This window comes from Rhamphochromis longiceps, linkage group LG12, assembly GCF_057381845.1.
Source record: "Rhamphochromis longiceps isolate RC_006_pf linkage group LG12, R_longiceps_female_GT1.1, whole genome shotgun sequence".
NCBI lineage: Eukaryota > Metazoa > Chordata > Actinopteri > Cichliformes > Cichlidae > Rhamphochromis > Rhamphochromis longiceps.
The window spans coordinates 16,009,632-16,025,095 of record NC_140568.1 but is presented as its reverse complement, the minus strand read 5'-3'; the positions used below and the strand labels follow the sequence as shown (position 1 = coordinate 16,025,095).

The 15,464-nt window shown below is 44.6% G+C and overlaps 2 long non-coding RNA genes across 4 annotated transcripts; both read right to left on the bottom strand.

Moving 5' to 3' along the window:
• Nucleotides 1-554: 554 nt before the first annotated feature.
• LOC146657096 (uncharacterized) lies at nucleotides 555-4,882 on the bottom strand. Of its 3 annotated transcripts, XR_014914017.1 has the most exons (6): nucleotides 4,530-4,882; nucleotides 4,336-4,407; nucleotides 3,392-3,536; nucleotides 2,135-2,187; nucleotides 1,577-1,731; nucleotides 555-733 (listed from the first exon to the last, which is right to left on the bottom strand). It is a non-coding gene; the product is annotated as an uncharacterized LOC146657096 (long non-coding RNA). The 3 variants fall into 3 exon arrangements; XR_014914016.1 differs by having other exon boundaries at nucleotides 555-1,731; XR_014914018.1 differs by lacking the exon at nucleotides 2,135-2,187 and having other exon boundaries at nucleotides 555-1,731.
• A 7,794-nt stretch (nucleotides 4,883-12,676) lies between these two features.
• LOC146657095 (uncharacterized) lies at nucleotides 12,677-13,353 on the bottom strand. Its single transcript, XR_014913972.1, has 2 exons — nucleotides 12,928-13,353; nucleotides 12,677-12,841 (listed from the first exon to the last, which is right to left on the bottom strand). It is a non-coding gene; the product is annotated as an uncharacterized LOC146657095 (long non-coding RNA).
• Between the last annotated feature and the right edge of the window lie 2,111 nt (nucleotides 13,354-15,464).

Sequence of the window (15,464 nt, the reverse complement as noted above, 5' to 3'; positions counted from 1 at the left end):
CAGCAGTGTCTCTCAGTTATTTCTCCACCATTCTTTAATACATCCAGATTAATTATCACTCCTTGCAAGGTATATTTATATAGTGAGCAAGCCTTTGACTCTGGCTTTAATTAGGATAAAGACATTTTATGATGAAACCTTACCTTTTAAAACAGCAGGTCTCTTTTGTCTAAAGCAGCACATAAAGTTGACTTTGCCCTGAAGAGGAACATGTGGCTGCGCTGTTTTTCCATGAGGATTAAATTGCCCTCTAGTATGAAACAAAATTTTAAAATGAGCCAATTTTCTATCGTTAAGTTAAGAATATGTCTCAGGGCTGACGTGCTAGACAATTCTTTTCTCTAACAGCATTGAAATGTGCTAAAACACTGAAGCAGCTCAACACCTTACTAAGATATTTTTTGCCAGTTTCTCAGAATTCTCTGGAGAAGAAATATGGTTTGGAGATGGGCAAGGAAATATGGGCAAGGGATGAAAAATCAAGTCAATGTGCAAGTGCCAGAAGCTGCATTTCCTCTAACGGCAAAAGCAAATCAATCTCCACAGACTCCCACGTTAAAAAAAGCAATGACATTACCATGCTTATTGGCTGCTGCAAAAACCAGTTTGGTCTCTAAAGCCAATTCCCCCTTTCCTATAAACTGTGCTAATGATACAAAAAAACACTCATTCATTATTAGTTTTATTCAGAAGGTAAAGTGGTTGAGATCTCCTCAGTGTGCCACCGTAAGCTCTGCAAAGAAAAGATGCATTCATGAGTTGAAGTGATTCTCCTGGACTTCTCTTCTCTCTTCACATCTGGCCACTGATAAGGACTTTTTTTTGTACCTCTATCTATGAATTGATTAATGTTTGTATCTGTTGAAGTGTAACAGAACTGGGAATTATTCTCTGGGTATCCCCTTTGGGGTGGCGTCAGGAAGGACACCTGACGTAAAACTCTGCAAAATCAACCTCCTGTGTTAAGAGAGCAGCTGAAAGTAGCTTTAATTATTCTCTGGGTGAAATTTCCACGGTGCTGTTATCTTTTAGGTCTTTACCTCCAGGTTAGTGCTAATACTGCATAAGACTTTTGATGAACAGAAACCTTTGAACATGCCTCCTGGTTCATGCCTTTTCTCTGTGATGAGCCCACACCTGGTGACATAATGAGCTTTTGGACTCGTGGGCGAGACTATAAAGATTAATCTCCCTTCTGTCTCATATGCAAAACACTATAAAGACCCTTAATGTTTCATCTGTGTGCATACGCAGTGTATGAGCCTGTCTGTGAGCATTTGTGTGTAGGTTAGTGCACTAATGCCTGAATGTGTGCTTTCGAATACCTCATTGCATGTCTTTATATACATATTCTATATCTGTGTGTGTATGTGTTACGGTTCATAAGAGTCTGATTGCCATGTAAAGACACTCTTAAGTTTTTTTTATGAGCCTTCTGGCTCTGGGACATTATCAGCTCAGTAATCATTGCAGCTCAGACAGAATGACTTCCAGTTTAATGTTGTGTGTAGAATGGAGGTGATAACGGGAGTCTGGAAGGGGAGGTGATGATGATGAGGAGTGAGGTACTTCTGACCTTCAGCTTTCAGCTTGAAAACCCACACTGCACCGCTTGCTTTGCAGAAGGTTTGCATGCAGCCTGAATAACTTATATGGCTGAATTATACAAGCTCTTGATGCACTGATGATCTCTGAGAAACATTTTTCTGTTGATGAGCTTCTGGGGAGGATCTGTGAAAGGTGAATGATGCAGAAGAAACTGAGTTACTGTAAGAAATTAGGTTAAGACAGGAAATCATAGAATGAGATAACATATAATGCAAGGATGTGGGAAATATTCTGGTTTACACTCTGCTGGTCAGTAATCAGATCTCTCCCATAGTACCATTTACTGTACAATGTTTCATATAACCATGACTGGCCCATTTGCAGTGTTGGGTTAATCAGAATGGGGAAGAAAGGTGAGTTAATTGATTTTGAACATGTCATGGTTGTTCGTGTCAGATAGGCTATTCTGAGCATTTCAGAAACTGCTGATCTGCTGGGATTTTTCCCCAAACAACCATCTCTAAGGTCTGACAAGAAATCAACTAGTGAATGGCAATTTTCTGGGTGAAAATCAAAAATATCTAACCTTTAAGATGGGCTTTAACAGCAGAAGACCACTCTGGGTAACACTCCTGTCAGCTAAAAACAGGGAACTGAAACTTCAATTTGCACAAACTCATGAAAGTTAGACAATAAAGACTAGAAAAATGTTGCCTGGTCTGATGAGTCTCTATTTCTGCTGCAACAGTCAAATGGTAAGGTCAGAATTTGCTGTAAACAACGTGAAGGCAGGGATCCATTGTCAGGGCTAGACGGGCCAGTGTGTTTGTGGAAGCAGCAGTCACATGACAGGTACACTGGACGTGATTAGCAGCAATACTCAAAATGTCTGCAGTGTTTGAACAATGCTCAGCTGGTACAATACTCAAATCATCTCAGACTGGTTTCTTGAACATGGCAATGAGTTTACTGTACTCTACACTCTACTGAAAAAAGAATTTAAAGAGCATAGCAGTTAAAAATAGACTACTATCTAGTACAAGATATAATAACTTTTATACATTAACCTAAGTGCTAAGGCCATGAGAGGTTGTGTGTACAAAACCCGCGGAAGCAATTTTACCCTACAAATTATAGTAATTGACCTGATAATTGATAAAGCAATTCTTTAATGTTTTTTATAAAAAAAAGTCAAGAAAGCCCTTATCTGTCAGAGTACATTAAACAGAGTACAACATTACAAAGCAGTTAGCACCTAACCAGTTATCTAATTAAATGTTAGCAGCTAAAGATATCACGCATTACTGGAAACCAAAAAAGGCCAGCAATGTCACTTAAAAAAAATGTTATGCTACATACTTGCTAACCACTAGCATATAATGTCAATACTGTGTTTGCTCTGCCGAAGTGTCTCTTTAAGATGATTAAAAAAAAAAAAAAAAACAAATACAAAAAACCCTTAAAACACAATCCAGATGTTTATCCATTGGACAAAAGTCAGGAAAGATTCATGTTAGCAAGGCCGCTTGATATATAAATATAAAAATAATTGGTCAGTTCTATTAATCACATAAATATGAGGACTTTCACAGTGATTTACCTGATCTTTACATAAAACTCTTAGTATTACCAGCCCTCTGGACAAAAGGTGGGCTTAGGCTCATTTAACCTACTAGCTATCTTTAGCACTACTTTTGTACCTTAGTGACAAAGCTCAAGGCTAGGCTAGTAAAACAGCTGCTTTACTGCACTATTCACAAATATTTTAGTATAAGCCTCAAAACAAAGTAGCACGTTGGAAAAATAACATTCCTTAACTCACGTATTTGAATAATCTTTTTACCTCTGCATGTGTTTGGCTCTTTCAACATGCTATGGAACACACACAGCCTTTGACTGATGAATAGGTTGGAAATGTCACGCCACAGGCATGGAAAAAACAGGCCAGAGGGATACAGCGCGATTCTGCATGGCATCAGGTCCATTCCCTGTAGATTCACAATGAATGGCCTGAATGAGTCAGTAAGATGGGCCACTGGTGAAACAGCGTGTGAAGGTGTGTTGCAATGTGGGTCAGCTTTTTTGATCAATGACTGGAGGTAAAAAAAAAAAAAGGGCTGGTGACATGTGTATTAAAATAGAACATCTGGTGACATAAGTCTGTATGGATTTCTCATGTTTTTATGCGGTGAAGTGGTTCGTTTTAAGGTCAAAGTCGAGAATCATGGATTGGTTGTGTAAGTGTGTTTGTGTGCGTGTGTGCTTATGTTTAAATAGGCCAGGAGAGGACTCCCTGGTCCACAGAGAGGAGGCCAGTGAAGGTGACCTAATATCAAAGAATGAAGCACAAATTGATTTTAGAGAATGGATTTCTGGAAGGACATTTGTGTCAGACTGAGGCAGATGGATGAGAAACCAGCCACCTAAAACAGCAGGTGCCAAGTGAAAATGCAAACCAGGCTTTTTAAACCTGGCTGGAATTTTTCTAAAATTTTAAATATGTCCTTTCTAAACCCTTTAGGGGATAGAAAAAACAAAAAATAAAAAACCAAATAACTGGGGCAGCAGGTTGGTGTAGTTATCAGTACCACATGCTTGCAGGCTGAGGGTTGGGGCTTTTCTGTGTAAAGTTTGCATGTTCTGCCTATGACCCCCCCCCCCAAAAAAAAATCTATCCATTGACTCCAAACTGTACATAACTCAGCTGCCAGGCTTTTAACTAAAACCGAATAGAATTGACAACTTCACCGTGTGTGTTAGAATGCATTGTAAGATTTTATTGATTACCTTCAGCGATCTTGCTCCCAGCTACATCTCTTATCTTGTAGTGGAGTACATGCTGGTACATACTTTGAGGTCCTAAAAAAGGGGACAGAGTAGTGCAGTAAGAATGAACTGTAATGCTGCGTCAGAAAAAATCAGAGAAAAAGTTATAGACTTCACACCCGCTGTCAATTTATTCATCAATTAGCCAAATGTACCTATTGTCTGGACTGCTGGAGGAAGCTGGTGTAATCCCAGGCAGGTACAGAGAGAACATGCAAACTCCACTCCAGCCACGGTCTAAACCTTTTTGCAGGGTATCACTACCAACCGCTGCACCACTGTGCCTCCTCTCACACCTCCAAATAGCTTGCACTTTCCATTTTGGGGAAAAAAAATGGCTTCAGCATTTCTCATCTGTGGTGTCCAAAAAGTAAGATTTTTCAATGATCTGACCAGCATACACAGGCAGAGTCATTGATGTGGAGCTCCTTCGCACATCACCCATTCAATGAATGGCTCAGGGGCCTCAGTTTGGGGCTGTGTTATTCATTTGACTTCCTGCAGTTCACTGACCCTTAAAGTGCTGACAGAGCTGGAAGGAAGAGCAAACGTGCCTGGCCGCAAATACGTGCCGTTGATGAATAGCTGGAAGGAGAGATCTATAAAGGGCATGGTATTACGAAGGAGGGGACAGAGGAAATATGGCCAATCCCAGAGGTTGTACAGTACAGATGACACCCCCCTAGTCCCCACTTCCAACACTTCCCCCCACCAAAGAAACATCATTAGTATTCTTGTAAAGCTTTCCATCAGCATCCAGTGCATACAAAAGAAACTGTACATTACTAGTGTTTTCTGTGAGTGGGGTGCAGCTGCTCTCAGAGGATTTAGTGGTATGCCACAGCAGAGGATGGAAGGTAGATCAGGGTTGGCGGAACTGCAGCAGAGCAGTTTGTTATTTGCTGAAAGCCACTCCGAGCTCTGCAAACGGTGATGAAGTGCAAGCAAGAAGGGATTTAAAGTGACTGCAGTAGGAGAAGGGGGAGGGAGTTCTGAGACACAATAGGGTTGAATTTCCCAAGGTGTTAATAAAAAGAAGACTGAGGCCTAACCTCTTTACATCTGCCCGGTCAGAGCAACATGTCTTGGGTTAATACTGGGTTTTGTTTGAAGCCTTGATTATGCTTACTGTGCCCGTGAGTCTTTTGCTATCAGCTATGGTGTCTCCAGCTGCCTGTATTTGTGTCAGCAACAGTGTCAAATCAAAGCTTTGGCTAATTCCAAATATACAAAGTTTCAGAAACTAGAGGATGTTACATTTCATCTAAATGTAGGGCATTTAGAGCCATAATACTTTATATATATTTGGCAGTGACAAACTGCAAAAATCACATGATGTCAACAAGTAACTGTAACCCTTGGTGTGAGGTCTACCCCATCACTGGCTGAACCTAACCCAATGCTTTCATATGTCATATCTCAGCCAAACGCAACTCTGTATCTGGTCCAGTGAATAAGAGGATGAGTTGTGGTCAGTGTTGGGGTTGCTACTTAGGAAAAGTAATGTATTACACAGGTACACGAGGTACAGAACCATTCCCAGATAGAGTGTTTTGCATTAGGGAAAGGTAATGTGGCATGCAAAGTAGGAAAAGAAACCAGCTGTTATGAGTTTCTTAAATGTGAACACTGTGTTTATCCTAGTAAAGGAGAGTAAACTCAACATGTCCATTTTGACTGACAGATCACCACACATGTGGGGTGTTAGGTGGTGTTAAATATGCATTCATTAAGGTAGTAGTATCCATCCTTCATAATGATGTGAGACCCAATGACAAAAGCATGCAACAGTGCTTCACACCGGTGGTGAGAGGTACCAAGACACTCGAGTTCATTTCTCACTTTCAGCACAAAGAGAAAGGCTGTATGCTAGACCTTCTGGAGAACCTCGTTCAAATTCAAGAATGAACAATTTAACCTAGTGTAACAGATCTCAGACATCAGCATATGTCAGCTTTACAGCTAAGTAGGGGAAGAGGGGATAAACTAGTGTCTTTTTAATTTAAAACCAAACCAATAGGCAAAACAACCCTCCCGCTTTTAGTTGTTGTGAGATAATGATGATCGGTGTAATGCTCCCTACACATATTCAGTTTAGAGGGCACTTCTGTGTTATGTTGTTGAGATGCTGGCATGTGACAACACGTTTAATGCTCTAATGTGGAAACAAGGACAACAGAGATGAGGTTATACATCTCACTTTAACTTTAAATTGAAAATCTTTCCTGAAATGTTAAATATAAGCTTTAAATAACTGTTTAATAAATGTATACAGTCTAACTGTAATTAACAGAAAATATGTGGACAAAAGAAAACTGGATTAATTACTGCTACAGCTGTGAGAAAATGTGTCAGGTCAGCCCAAAGGAATGTCAGGAAGAGGATGCAGAAGAAGTTCAGTCTCTTGGCAGCACGTCTATGTGCATTTACAATGCAAAGGCAGAAGGCTGAAAAGGCTGAAAAGGTTAACTCTGTTTCCTAAAAGCTATTTTTAAATGCTGCTCATTCGCATGAATAAATATAAGGACATGCTTCAGCTGAATACCAGGGAAAGTTATTTGATCCATTAGTCATGTAGAGGAAATAACACGCATCAGTGAGAATAGTCAACATGCCTAGCTTTTATTATTTATTTACAGCCCACCCTTAAGGCCAAGCTGTGGCTTACGGTTTTACAGAAACACAACCCCATCTACACAAAAATTTCTTTGCTTATGCTTAATCTCTACATTTCATGAAATTCATCCTGGTAGTTTTTGTGTAATCTTTACAAACTGACAAAAAACTGACTAAATAGTACTGTAAAAAAGCCTTAGCAAAGCATCCACCTTAGTTAAGGAATTAACTTTTCCCTTAAATAATAAACTCAGCTGCACATTAATGTCTTAACTTCAAGACATAAGGTCATTAGTGACTTCTGAGTGTGAGGGTTAGGTTCAAATCCGGCTCTACATGGGAATTCACCAATGTGGTGTCTAAAAATGAAGAACTGTGACTCTGAAACACACGTATGAGACTTGATCTGAAAGATTTTCTAGACTCTTAGACTATGCTACTGTAGTATGTGGAGAAAATGCAACCTGTTCTGGTAGTGTTACGGCCGAGACCGTTTCAGACGAGTGACAGGACTCAAACGCAAGACGCCGAACAGCTCGTAAGTATATTTTAAGAATAATGTTTAATGTTTACACAAAATATTCATAAACAAAAGGTGAGCGTAGACGTTAAACTAAATAACGATCTGGTCCGGGTCAGAAAGGACAGCTATTCCAGGGATTGGACTGGAAAGCAAGTCACAAAGGGTCCAGGAAAAGGTCGGGGTCACTGTAACAGAATGCAGATGTTCAAACATAGATAAGGAGGCATATGAATATGTTGTTTGGCTCAGAATCCTCCTTCGTACTGCGTACTTGCCAACGGAGGTCGGGGATGACATAGAGGGGTGAGTAGTCCGGGTGTGTAAATCCAAAAACTCCTGGCGTGGAGGCAGAGAGGCAGGTAGGTAATTTTGGTAATAGCCTGAGGGACTGCCAGAAGGTCCAGCATCCAAGTAGAAGCTCTTCGCCAGGGGTTGACAGTTAGGTGTAGCTGAAAAAGGAGGCGCACAAAAAACAAACATACAGTGAGGCAAGGTGATTCAAAAAAACACGTAGGGAATTTATGGTGGTGGCCTGCACTGACTGATGTTTAGCAGAGAATCTGGCGAAGAGAGATTGAGAACGCTGGCCTTATGAGTCCCCGGCTAATTACCCACAGATGTAAGCGATCAGCAAAAACACTGAGGCCCCTCCCAGGGGTGGAGACGCCGGCTCGGAGGGAGACACACTGGCACACACCCGGACCATGACAGTACCCCCCCTCAAGGGACGCCACCCGGCGGCCGACCAGCACCCGCCCCACGACGTGACCTAAGAAAATCAGAAACCATCACAGAGTCAAGCATCAAAGAACGAGGAACCCAAGAACGCTCCTCCGGCCCATAACCCTCCCAGTCCACCAAAAACTGCAGCCCCCTACCCCGCCGCCGCACATCCAGAATGCGCCGGACAGAAAACGCAGGGTGCCCGTCAATGAGCCGGGCGGGAGGCGGGGGCACCGGAGGCGGGCACAGACGACTAGACACCACCGGCTTCACCTGAGAAACGTGAAAGACCGGGTGAACCCTCAAGGCAGCAGGCAAACGGAGCTTGACAGCCGTAGGGCTGAGGACCCTGTCCACAGAATAGGGGCCGATGTAACGAGGAGACAACTTGCGGGAGGATGCCCTGAGAGGGATGTCTTTCGCGGCGAGCCACACCTTCTGTCCAGGTGAGTAAACAGGCGCAGGAGACCGGCGACGGTCGGCACAGCTACGTTGGCGAGCCACAGCTCGCAACAGCGCCTCCCGCGTACGAGACCAGACCCGACGGCAGCGCTGTAGATGATGCTGGACCGAGGGGACAGCAAGATCAGCCTCCTCCTCCGGAAACAGGGGCGGCTGATAACCCAAAGAGGCCTCGAACGGTGACAACCCAGTAGCAGACGAAACCAAGGAGTTGTGGGCATATTCCACCCACGGCAGATACGAGGCCCAAGTCGCAGGGTTATGACAGGTCACACAGCGGAGCGCGGCCTCAAGCTCCTGATTTAAACGTTCCGTCTGGCCGTTCGTCTGAGGATGGTAACCAGAGCTCAGACAAGGCCTGGCCCCCAAAGCAGCGCAAAAAGAACCCCAAACTTGGGACGAGAACTGCGGACCCCTGTCCGAAACTATTTCCACAGGAATGCCATGAAGCCGAAAAACATGGTCCAACAACAACGTAGACGTCTCAGCCGCAGTGGGCAACTTCTCCAAAGCGACGAAATGAGCAGCCTTAGAAAACCGATCCACGACCGAGAGAATAGCGGTCTTCCCAGCCGAAACCGGGAGTCCCGTAACAAAATCCAGGGCGATGTGGGACCAAGGGCGATGAGGCGTAGATAACGGCTGCAACAGCCCAGCAGGACGGTGAGTACGCGACTTACACCTGGCACACACAGGGCACGCAGCCACATATTCCCGAACATCTTTGTCCAGAGTGGCCCACCAAAAATGTCTCTTAACCATAGAAGTCGTCCTGCCCCTGCCCGGGTGACACGCAAACCTCGAAGCGTGCACCCATTCCAGTACCTTGGAGCGAGCAGCCGCGGGAACAAAACGCCGGTTAGTCGGTCCCGTGCCCGGATCCGGTTCCGTCCGGAGGCCCCGGTTGATGGCGTCCTCCACCTCCCAGGTAATAGCTCCCACCGTACAGCCGGCCGGAAGAATGGTGGAAAACTCCGCCGGACCCGTGTCAGAGTCAAACTGCCGAGAGAGGGCATCCGGTTTGGTGTTTCTGGAACCCGGGCGATAGGAAATGGAAAAGTTAAAACGTGCGAAAAACAGCGACCAACGAGCTTGACGTGCATTCAACCTCTTCGCACCGCGTAGGTACGTCAAGTTCTTATGATCCGTCCACACCAGGAACGGTAGCGCCGCGCCTTCCAGATGATGACGCCACTCCTCCAACGCCAACTTAACGGCAAGCAGTTCCCGGTCCCCCACATCATAGTTCCGTTCCGCTGGTGAAAGCCGCCGAGAGAAAAAGGCGCACGGCCGTAGCTTAGAGGAGGGGCCGGCACGTTGTGAAAGCACAGCCCCCACCCCCACATCAGAAGCATCCACCTCCACAATAAAAGCCTTAGACGGATCGGGTTGAGCGAGGATGGGCGCAGTAGAAAACAGATGTTTCAGCTTCGTGAACGCGCTGTCTGCTTCGGCGGACCAGCCGAACGGAAGCTTCGTAGAGGTAAGGCGTGTAAGCGGAGCCGCCACCAGACTGTAGTTCCTTATGAACCGACGATAGAAATTTGCAAATCCCAAAAACCCCTGGAGTTGCTTGCGAGTAGAAGGCACAGGCCAGTCTGTGACCGCCTTCACCTTAGCCGGATCCGTCTTCACCTGCCCCCCTGCCAAAATGTATCCCAGGAAAGAGACCGATGTCAAATGAAACTCACATTTCTCAGCCTTGGCATACAGTCTGTTTTCCAAGAGGCGTTGAAGGACAGCTCGGACATGTGAATGATGCTCAGCCAAAGTTTTAGAAAAAATAAGAATGTCATCTAAATAGACGAACACAAAACGGTCGAGGAAATCCCGTAGGACATCATTTATTAGGGCCTGAAACACCGCTGGAGCGTTCGTTAAACCGAAAGGCATAACGAGATACTCGAAATGACCCAGGGGGGTGTTAAACGCGGTCTTCCACTCGTCTCCCTGACGGATTCGCACCAAATGATAAGCATTGCGAAGATCTAACTTAGTGAACACCGTGGCACCCTGTAGCGATTCAACAGCGGAGCTAATGAGTGGCAAGGGATACTTATTTTTAATAGTGACGTCATTCAAGCCCCTGAAATCAATACACGGCCGAAGAGACCCATCCTTCTTGTCTACAAAAAAAAAACCCAGCCGCCACGGGGGATGAAGACGGACGGATTAACCCAGCCGCTAGTGAATCCCTAATATACTCCTCCATCGCAGCACGTTCAGGCCTAGAGATACTATATAACCGGCTCTTGGGCAGGGACGCTCCGGGGAGCAAATCAATCGCACAGTCATAAGGGCGATGGGGCGGTAGGGACTGCGCTTTGATCTTACTGAATACTTCCCGCAAATCATGATACTCAGGCGGCACCCCTGAGAGATCGGGGACATATTCGTCAGTCCCCGTAGCCTCCCCCGGGCCGGGAAAACGGGCGGAAGTCAGACAATTGGAGTGGCAAAAAGGGCTCCAGCTGACAACCCTTTGCCCCTCCCAATCCAAGTGCGGATTGTGTAAGCACAGCCAGGGATAACCCAAAGTGAGCGGAGTATCAGGTGAATCGAGGACAAAAAAGGTGAGTTTCTCCCTATGATTCCCCGAAGTGCACAGTGACACTGGACCAGTGTGAAAAGAAATCTTAGCGAAAACCTGGTTATTAATCGCTCTAACTGGAATGGGCGGCTCAAGGCGCACGAGCGGAACGCCTAATCGTTCAGCGAGATCGAGACTGATTAAATTCTGTTCAGAACCAGAATCTAATAAGGCTGTGCATGAATGAGTAATCTGTAGCATCTCCAAGGTGACAGGGAGTTGACCAGAATTCGAACCGCCCACCCGTATCCCCGATTCTACCGGCAGGCGACACCTTTTCCCTCCTTCGGGCATGCAGCAATCAAGTGTTCCAGCGAGCCACAGTAAAAACAGGCATGAGCCCGACGCCGCCGCTCCCTCTCCTCCGGTGTCAACTGTGACCGGCCAATCTGCATAGGCTCCGGCTCGGGATTAGTGACGTAAGCCGAGGCGACAAACTCATGCGAGTCCACAGTCGGAGGCGGCGACGGTGACGTACCCGGAAACGAGCGCGGTAAACGGCGCTGGGATTTGTAGTTCCTGTCCCTCTCCCTGTCACGCAACCTGTTGTCAATGCGAAGGGAGAGGGACGCCAGTTCCTCAAAAGATTTTGGCTCATCACGGGAGGCAAGCGAGTCTTTCATACCCTCGTTCAATGCCCGGAAAAACACCCCACGCAGAGCGTCGTCAGGCCAACCGGTTTCGGCGGCGGCAGTACGAAAATCAATCAAAAAATCAGCAACCCTCTGACGGCCCTGGCGAAGATCCAGCAGCCTCTGCGCAGAACTACCCTCAGAAATGGGGTGCGCAAACGTTTTCTGGAATTCCCCCAAAAACACCTCATAAGAACAGGTTAACAAAGGATTCTTTGATAGATACGCCTCCGCCCACTTAAGTGCACGATTACGCAGTTTACCCACCAAATAAGATATCTTATTAGAATCCGCAACAAATGTGCGTGGAGAACGACCAAAAACAAGGTCGACCTGAAGCAAAAACCCGCTACAACTCCCTGGATCCCCTGAAAATGGTTCGGGCTCCGGGGACGTAGCATCACGGAAAGCTGATGTAGGTGGAGATGCAACGGCAACAGGTTGAGGCAGAGGAGCTGGTGTACCGGAGTCTTGGCCCGCGGGGCCCGAGGCGGAACCAGCAGCAGTAGAAATACCCGCTTGTAGAGCCTGGAGGGACTCCAGTATTTTACTTTGACCATCTCTAAGAGTCTGCTGCTGGGCTAACAAGAACTGAATAGATTGTTCATGACTTCCTAATATCGCCCCCTGCCTCTGAATGGCTGACCGTTCCGCGTCTGCTGAGTCCATAACTACTGGCCAGATTCTACTGTTACGGCCGAGACCGTTTCAGACGAGTGACAGGACTCAAACGCAAGACGCCGAACAGCTCGTAAGTATATTTTAAGAATAATGTTTAATGTTTACACAAAATATTCATAAACAAAAGGTGAGCGTAGACGTTAAACTAAATAACGATCTGGTCCGGGTCAGAAAGGACAGCTATTCCGGGGATTGGACTGGAAAGCAAGTCACAAAGGGTCCAGGAAAAGGTCGGGGTCACTGTAACAGAATGCAGATGTTCAAACATAGATAAGGAGGCATATGAATATGTTGTTTGGCTCAGAATCCTCCTTCGTACTGCGTACTTGCCAACGGAGGTCGGGGATGACATAGAGGGGTGAGTAGTCCGGGTGTGTAAATCCAAAAACTCCTGGCGTGGAGGCAGAGAGGCAGGTAGGTAATTTTGGTAATAGCCTGAGGGACTGCCAGAAGGTCCAGCATCCAAGTAGAAGCTCTTCGCCAGGGGTTGACAGTTAGGTGTAGCTGAAAAAGGAGGCGCACAAAAAACAAACATACAGTGAGGCAAGGTGATTCAAAAAAAACACGTAGGGAATTTATGGTGGTGGCCTGCACTGACTGATGTTTAGCAGAGAATCTGGCGAAGAGAGATTGAGAACGCTGGCCTTATGAGTCCCCGGCTAATTACCCACAGATGTAAGCGATCAGCAAAAACACTGAGGCCCCTCCCAGGGGTGGAGACGCCGGCTCGGAGGGAGACACACTGGCACACACCCGGACCATGACAGGTAGCTGTTATACCTCAGTCACAGGTCTAGAGTTGCTAAGGAAAAATGCATATTCTCCAATCGATCGCAAGTGTCATGTAAGATGCTGTGGATTGGACGCAAAATGCAGGACTCACAGACACAGATGGTTGAACTTAAAGAGGTACTGGGCAAAAAAACACTCAAAAAATAAACTCACAAAAAACAAACCTTAACTAGAAAACTGGGAAACCAGGAGCAAGGAAAACCCACAACACAGAGAACACACACATGCATGGGACGACGCAACAAAAGGAAGAGGAAAACACAGGGCTTAAATACATGAGACATAACAAAGGAAGTACACACAGGCAGGAAACACAGCTGGGACTAATAGACAGAATGACACGGGGGAAATAAAACACACCAGAGTTTGATAAAGTTTTCTTTCAGCTACACTAGCTACAATAGGCAAATATTCAGAAAATAGAACATGATATCTCATCCCAACTGGCCAGATGGCAGATGACACCACCCACCCTGAGCCTATGTCTACTGGAGGTTTCTTCCTGTTAAAGATTTTTTTTTCTTCCCACTGTCGCCAAAGATCTTGGCAACAGTGGGGAGGAACTGTTGGGGTTGTCTGTTTTCTTTGTATTATCACAGGGTCTTTAAATTGCAATGCAAAGTGCCTTAAGACAACTGTTGTTGTGATTTGGCACTATATATATATATAATAACATTAAAATTAAAATAGATGAAAATGAATTAAATTGATATCTTTTAAATGAAATCTAATACATTCATTCTGGCATTTGAGGTTTTCTATTAAAAGCTTTTCCATTAAGATATTTCAAACAGACCAGAGACTAATATAAAATGAGGTGGATATCACATTAACCAAGTGCAACAGGCTGACATTGAATCAGAATACCCTTTGAGGCAGGATCAAAGCAAGATCAATGATCAAACAGAAAATGCATTCACTGTATTATAAACAGACATTTTTTTTTCTGCTGCTACATGTCATCAAAAAGAGAATCAAGATATGCCAGGTATATGAAAGTTAAGTGCCATTTGATTCTCATGTGGTAGGTGTATTGTTACTTTGCATTAAATGTTCTCTTTTTATACTTTACTTTGAGTGTGGTGAAGAAAAAAGATAAAAATAAATACATTGTTTTTTTCTGGGTAACTTCAACATGGGAAACCAGAGTATCACATATACATCTGCCCTGGAAAACTGACTGGTAAAATGTAACTACGACAGAGTAGACAGGTGATCCTTGAAGAGTAAATGAGTGAAATCCAGTATGCAGCATAACTTATAGCAGGTCAGTCCTTTAGTTCAGTCTCTGGAATTACCCTGCACTTCACACTGTGCAGTAGATTTATAGTTGTGTGGCTGAAAGGTCAAATGCTCTTAATGTAAAATTATAAAATGTGTATCTGAAATATTAATTAGGTCCCTGACCAAGCAAAAGGCCACCTCTTCTGTTGCTGATGAATATGATGCTACAAGAACGCCAACAAGAAGATAAATAAGCAAGTGTCCTTTAAAGTGTTCTCTCTTCTAAGTGGATTTGAATTTATTTGGGCAAGTATTTTATGTGTTTTACATCCTTTCCTGAACTACACCATTAGGAAGCATTCAAAAATTAAATGTTTGAAAATTAAAAACTTTGTTCAAGGAGAGTCAGAAGGATGCAGAAGAATGTGAGTCGAGCTCAAGAGAGGTGTTCAGTTCAGTAAGCAGTTGTGGTCCTCGCTGATATATGTCAATGTGTATACGCATACACAAGACTGGGTTTCACATCTTTATTATTTGCACTATTTGCAAGTTATTCCACATAGAAGTCAGGTGCAATGTTACCTATTGTGAAATGTAATTGGCCTCGCTAGAAGTCTGACTAGCTATCCAAACAGCTAAACATGAACCCAGGAACTCCAGACAATAGATGAGATCTTATGAAGTTTACTGGTTCTTTCATTTTGTGAAACTGTAACAATAAAGCATATGTGGAAATGTACATTACTCATCTGTACTGTTAACAACAACGTGTGCCTTAAACCAATGACCTAACAATGCATTTGAGAAGCTAGCATGACAATTAGCACCGCTAATTAGCATATGAATA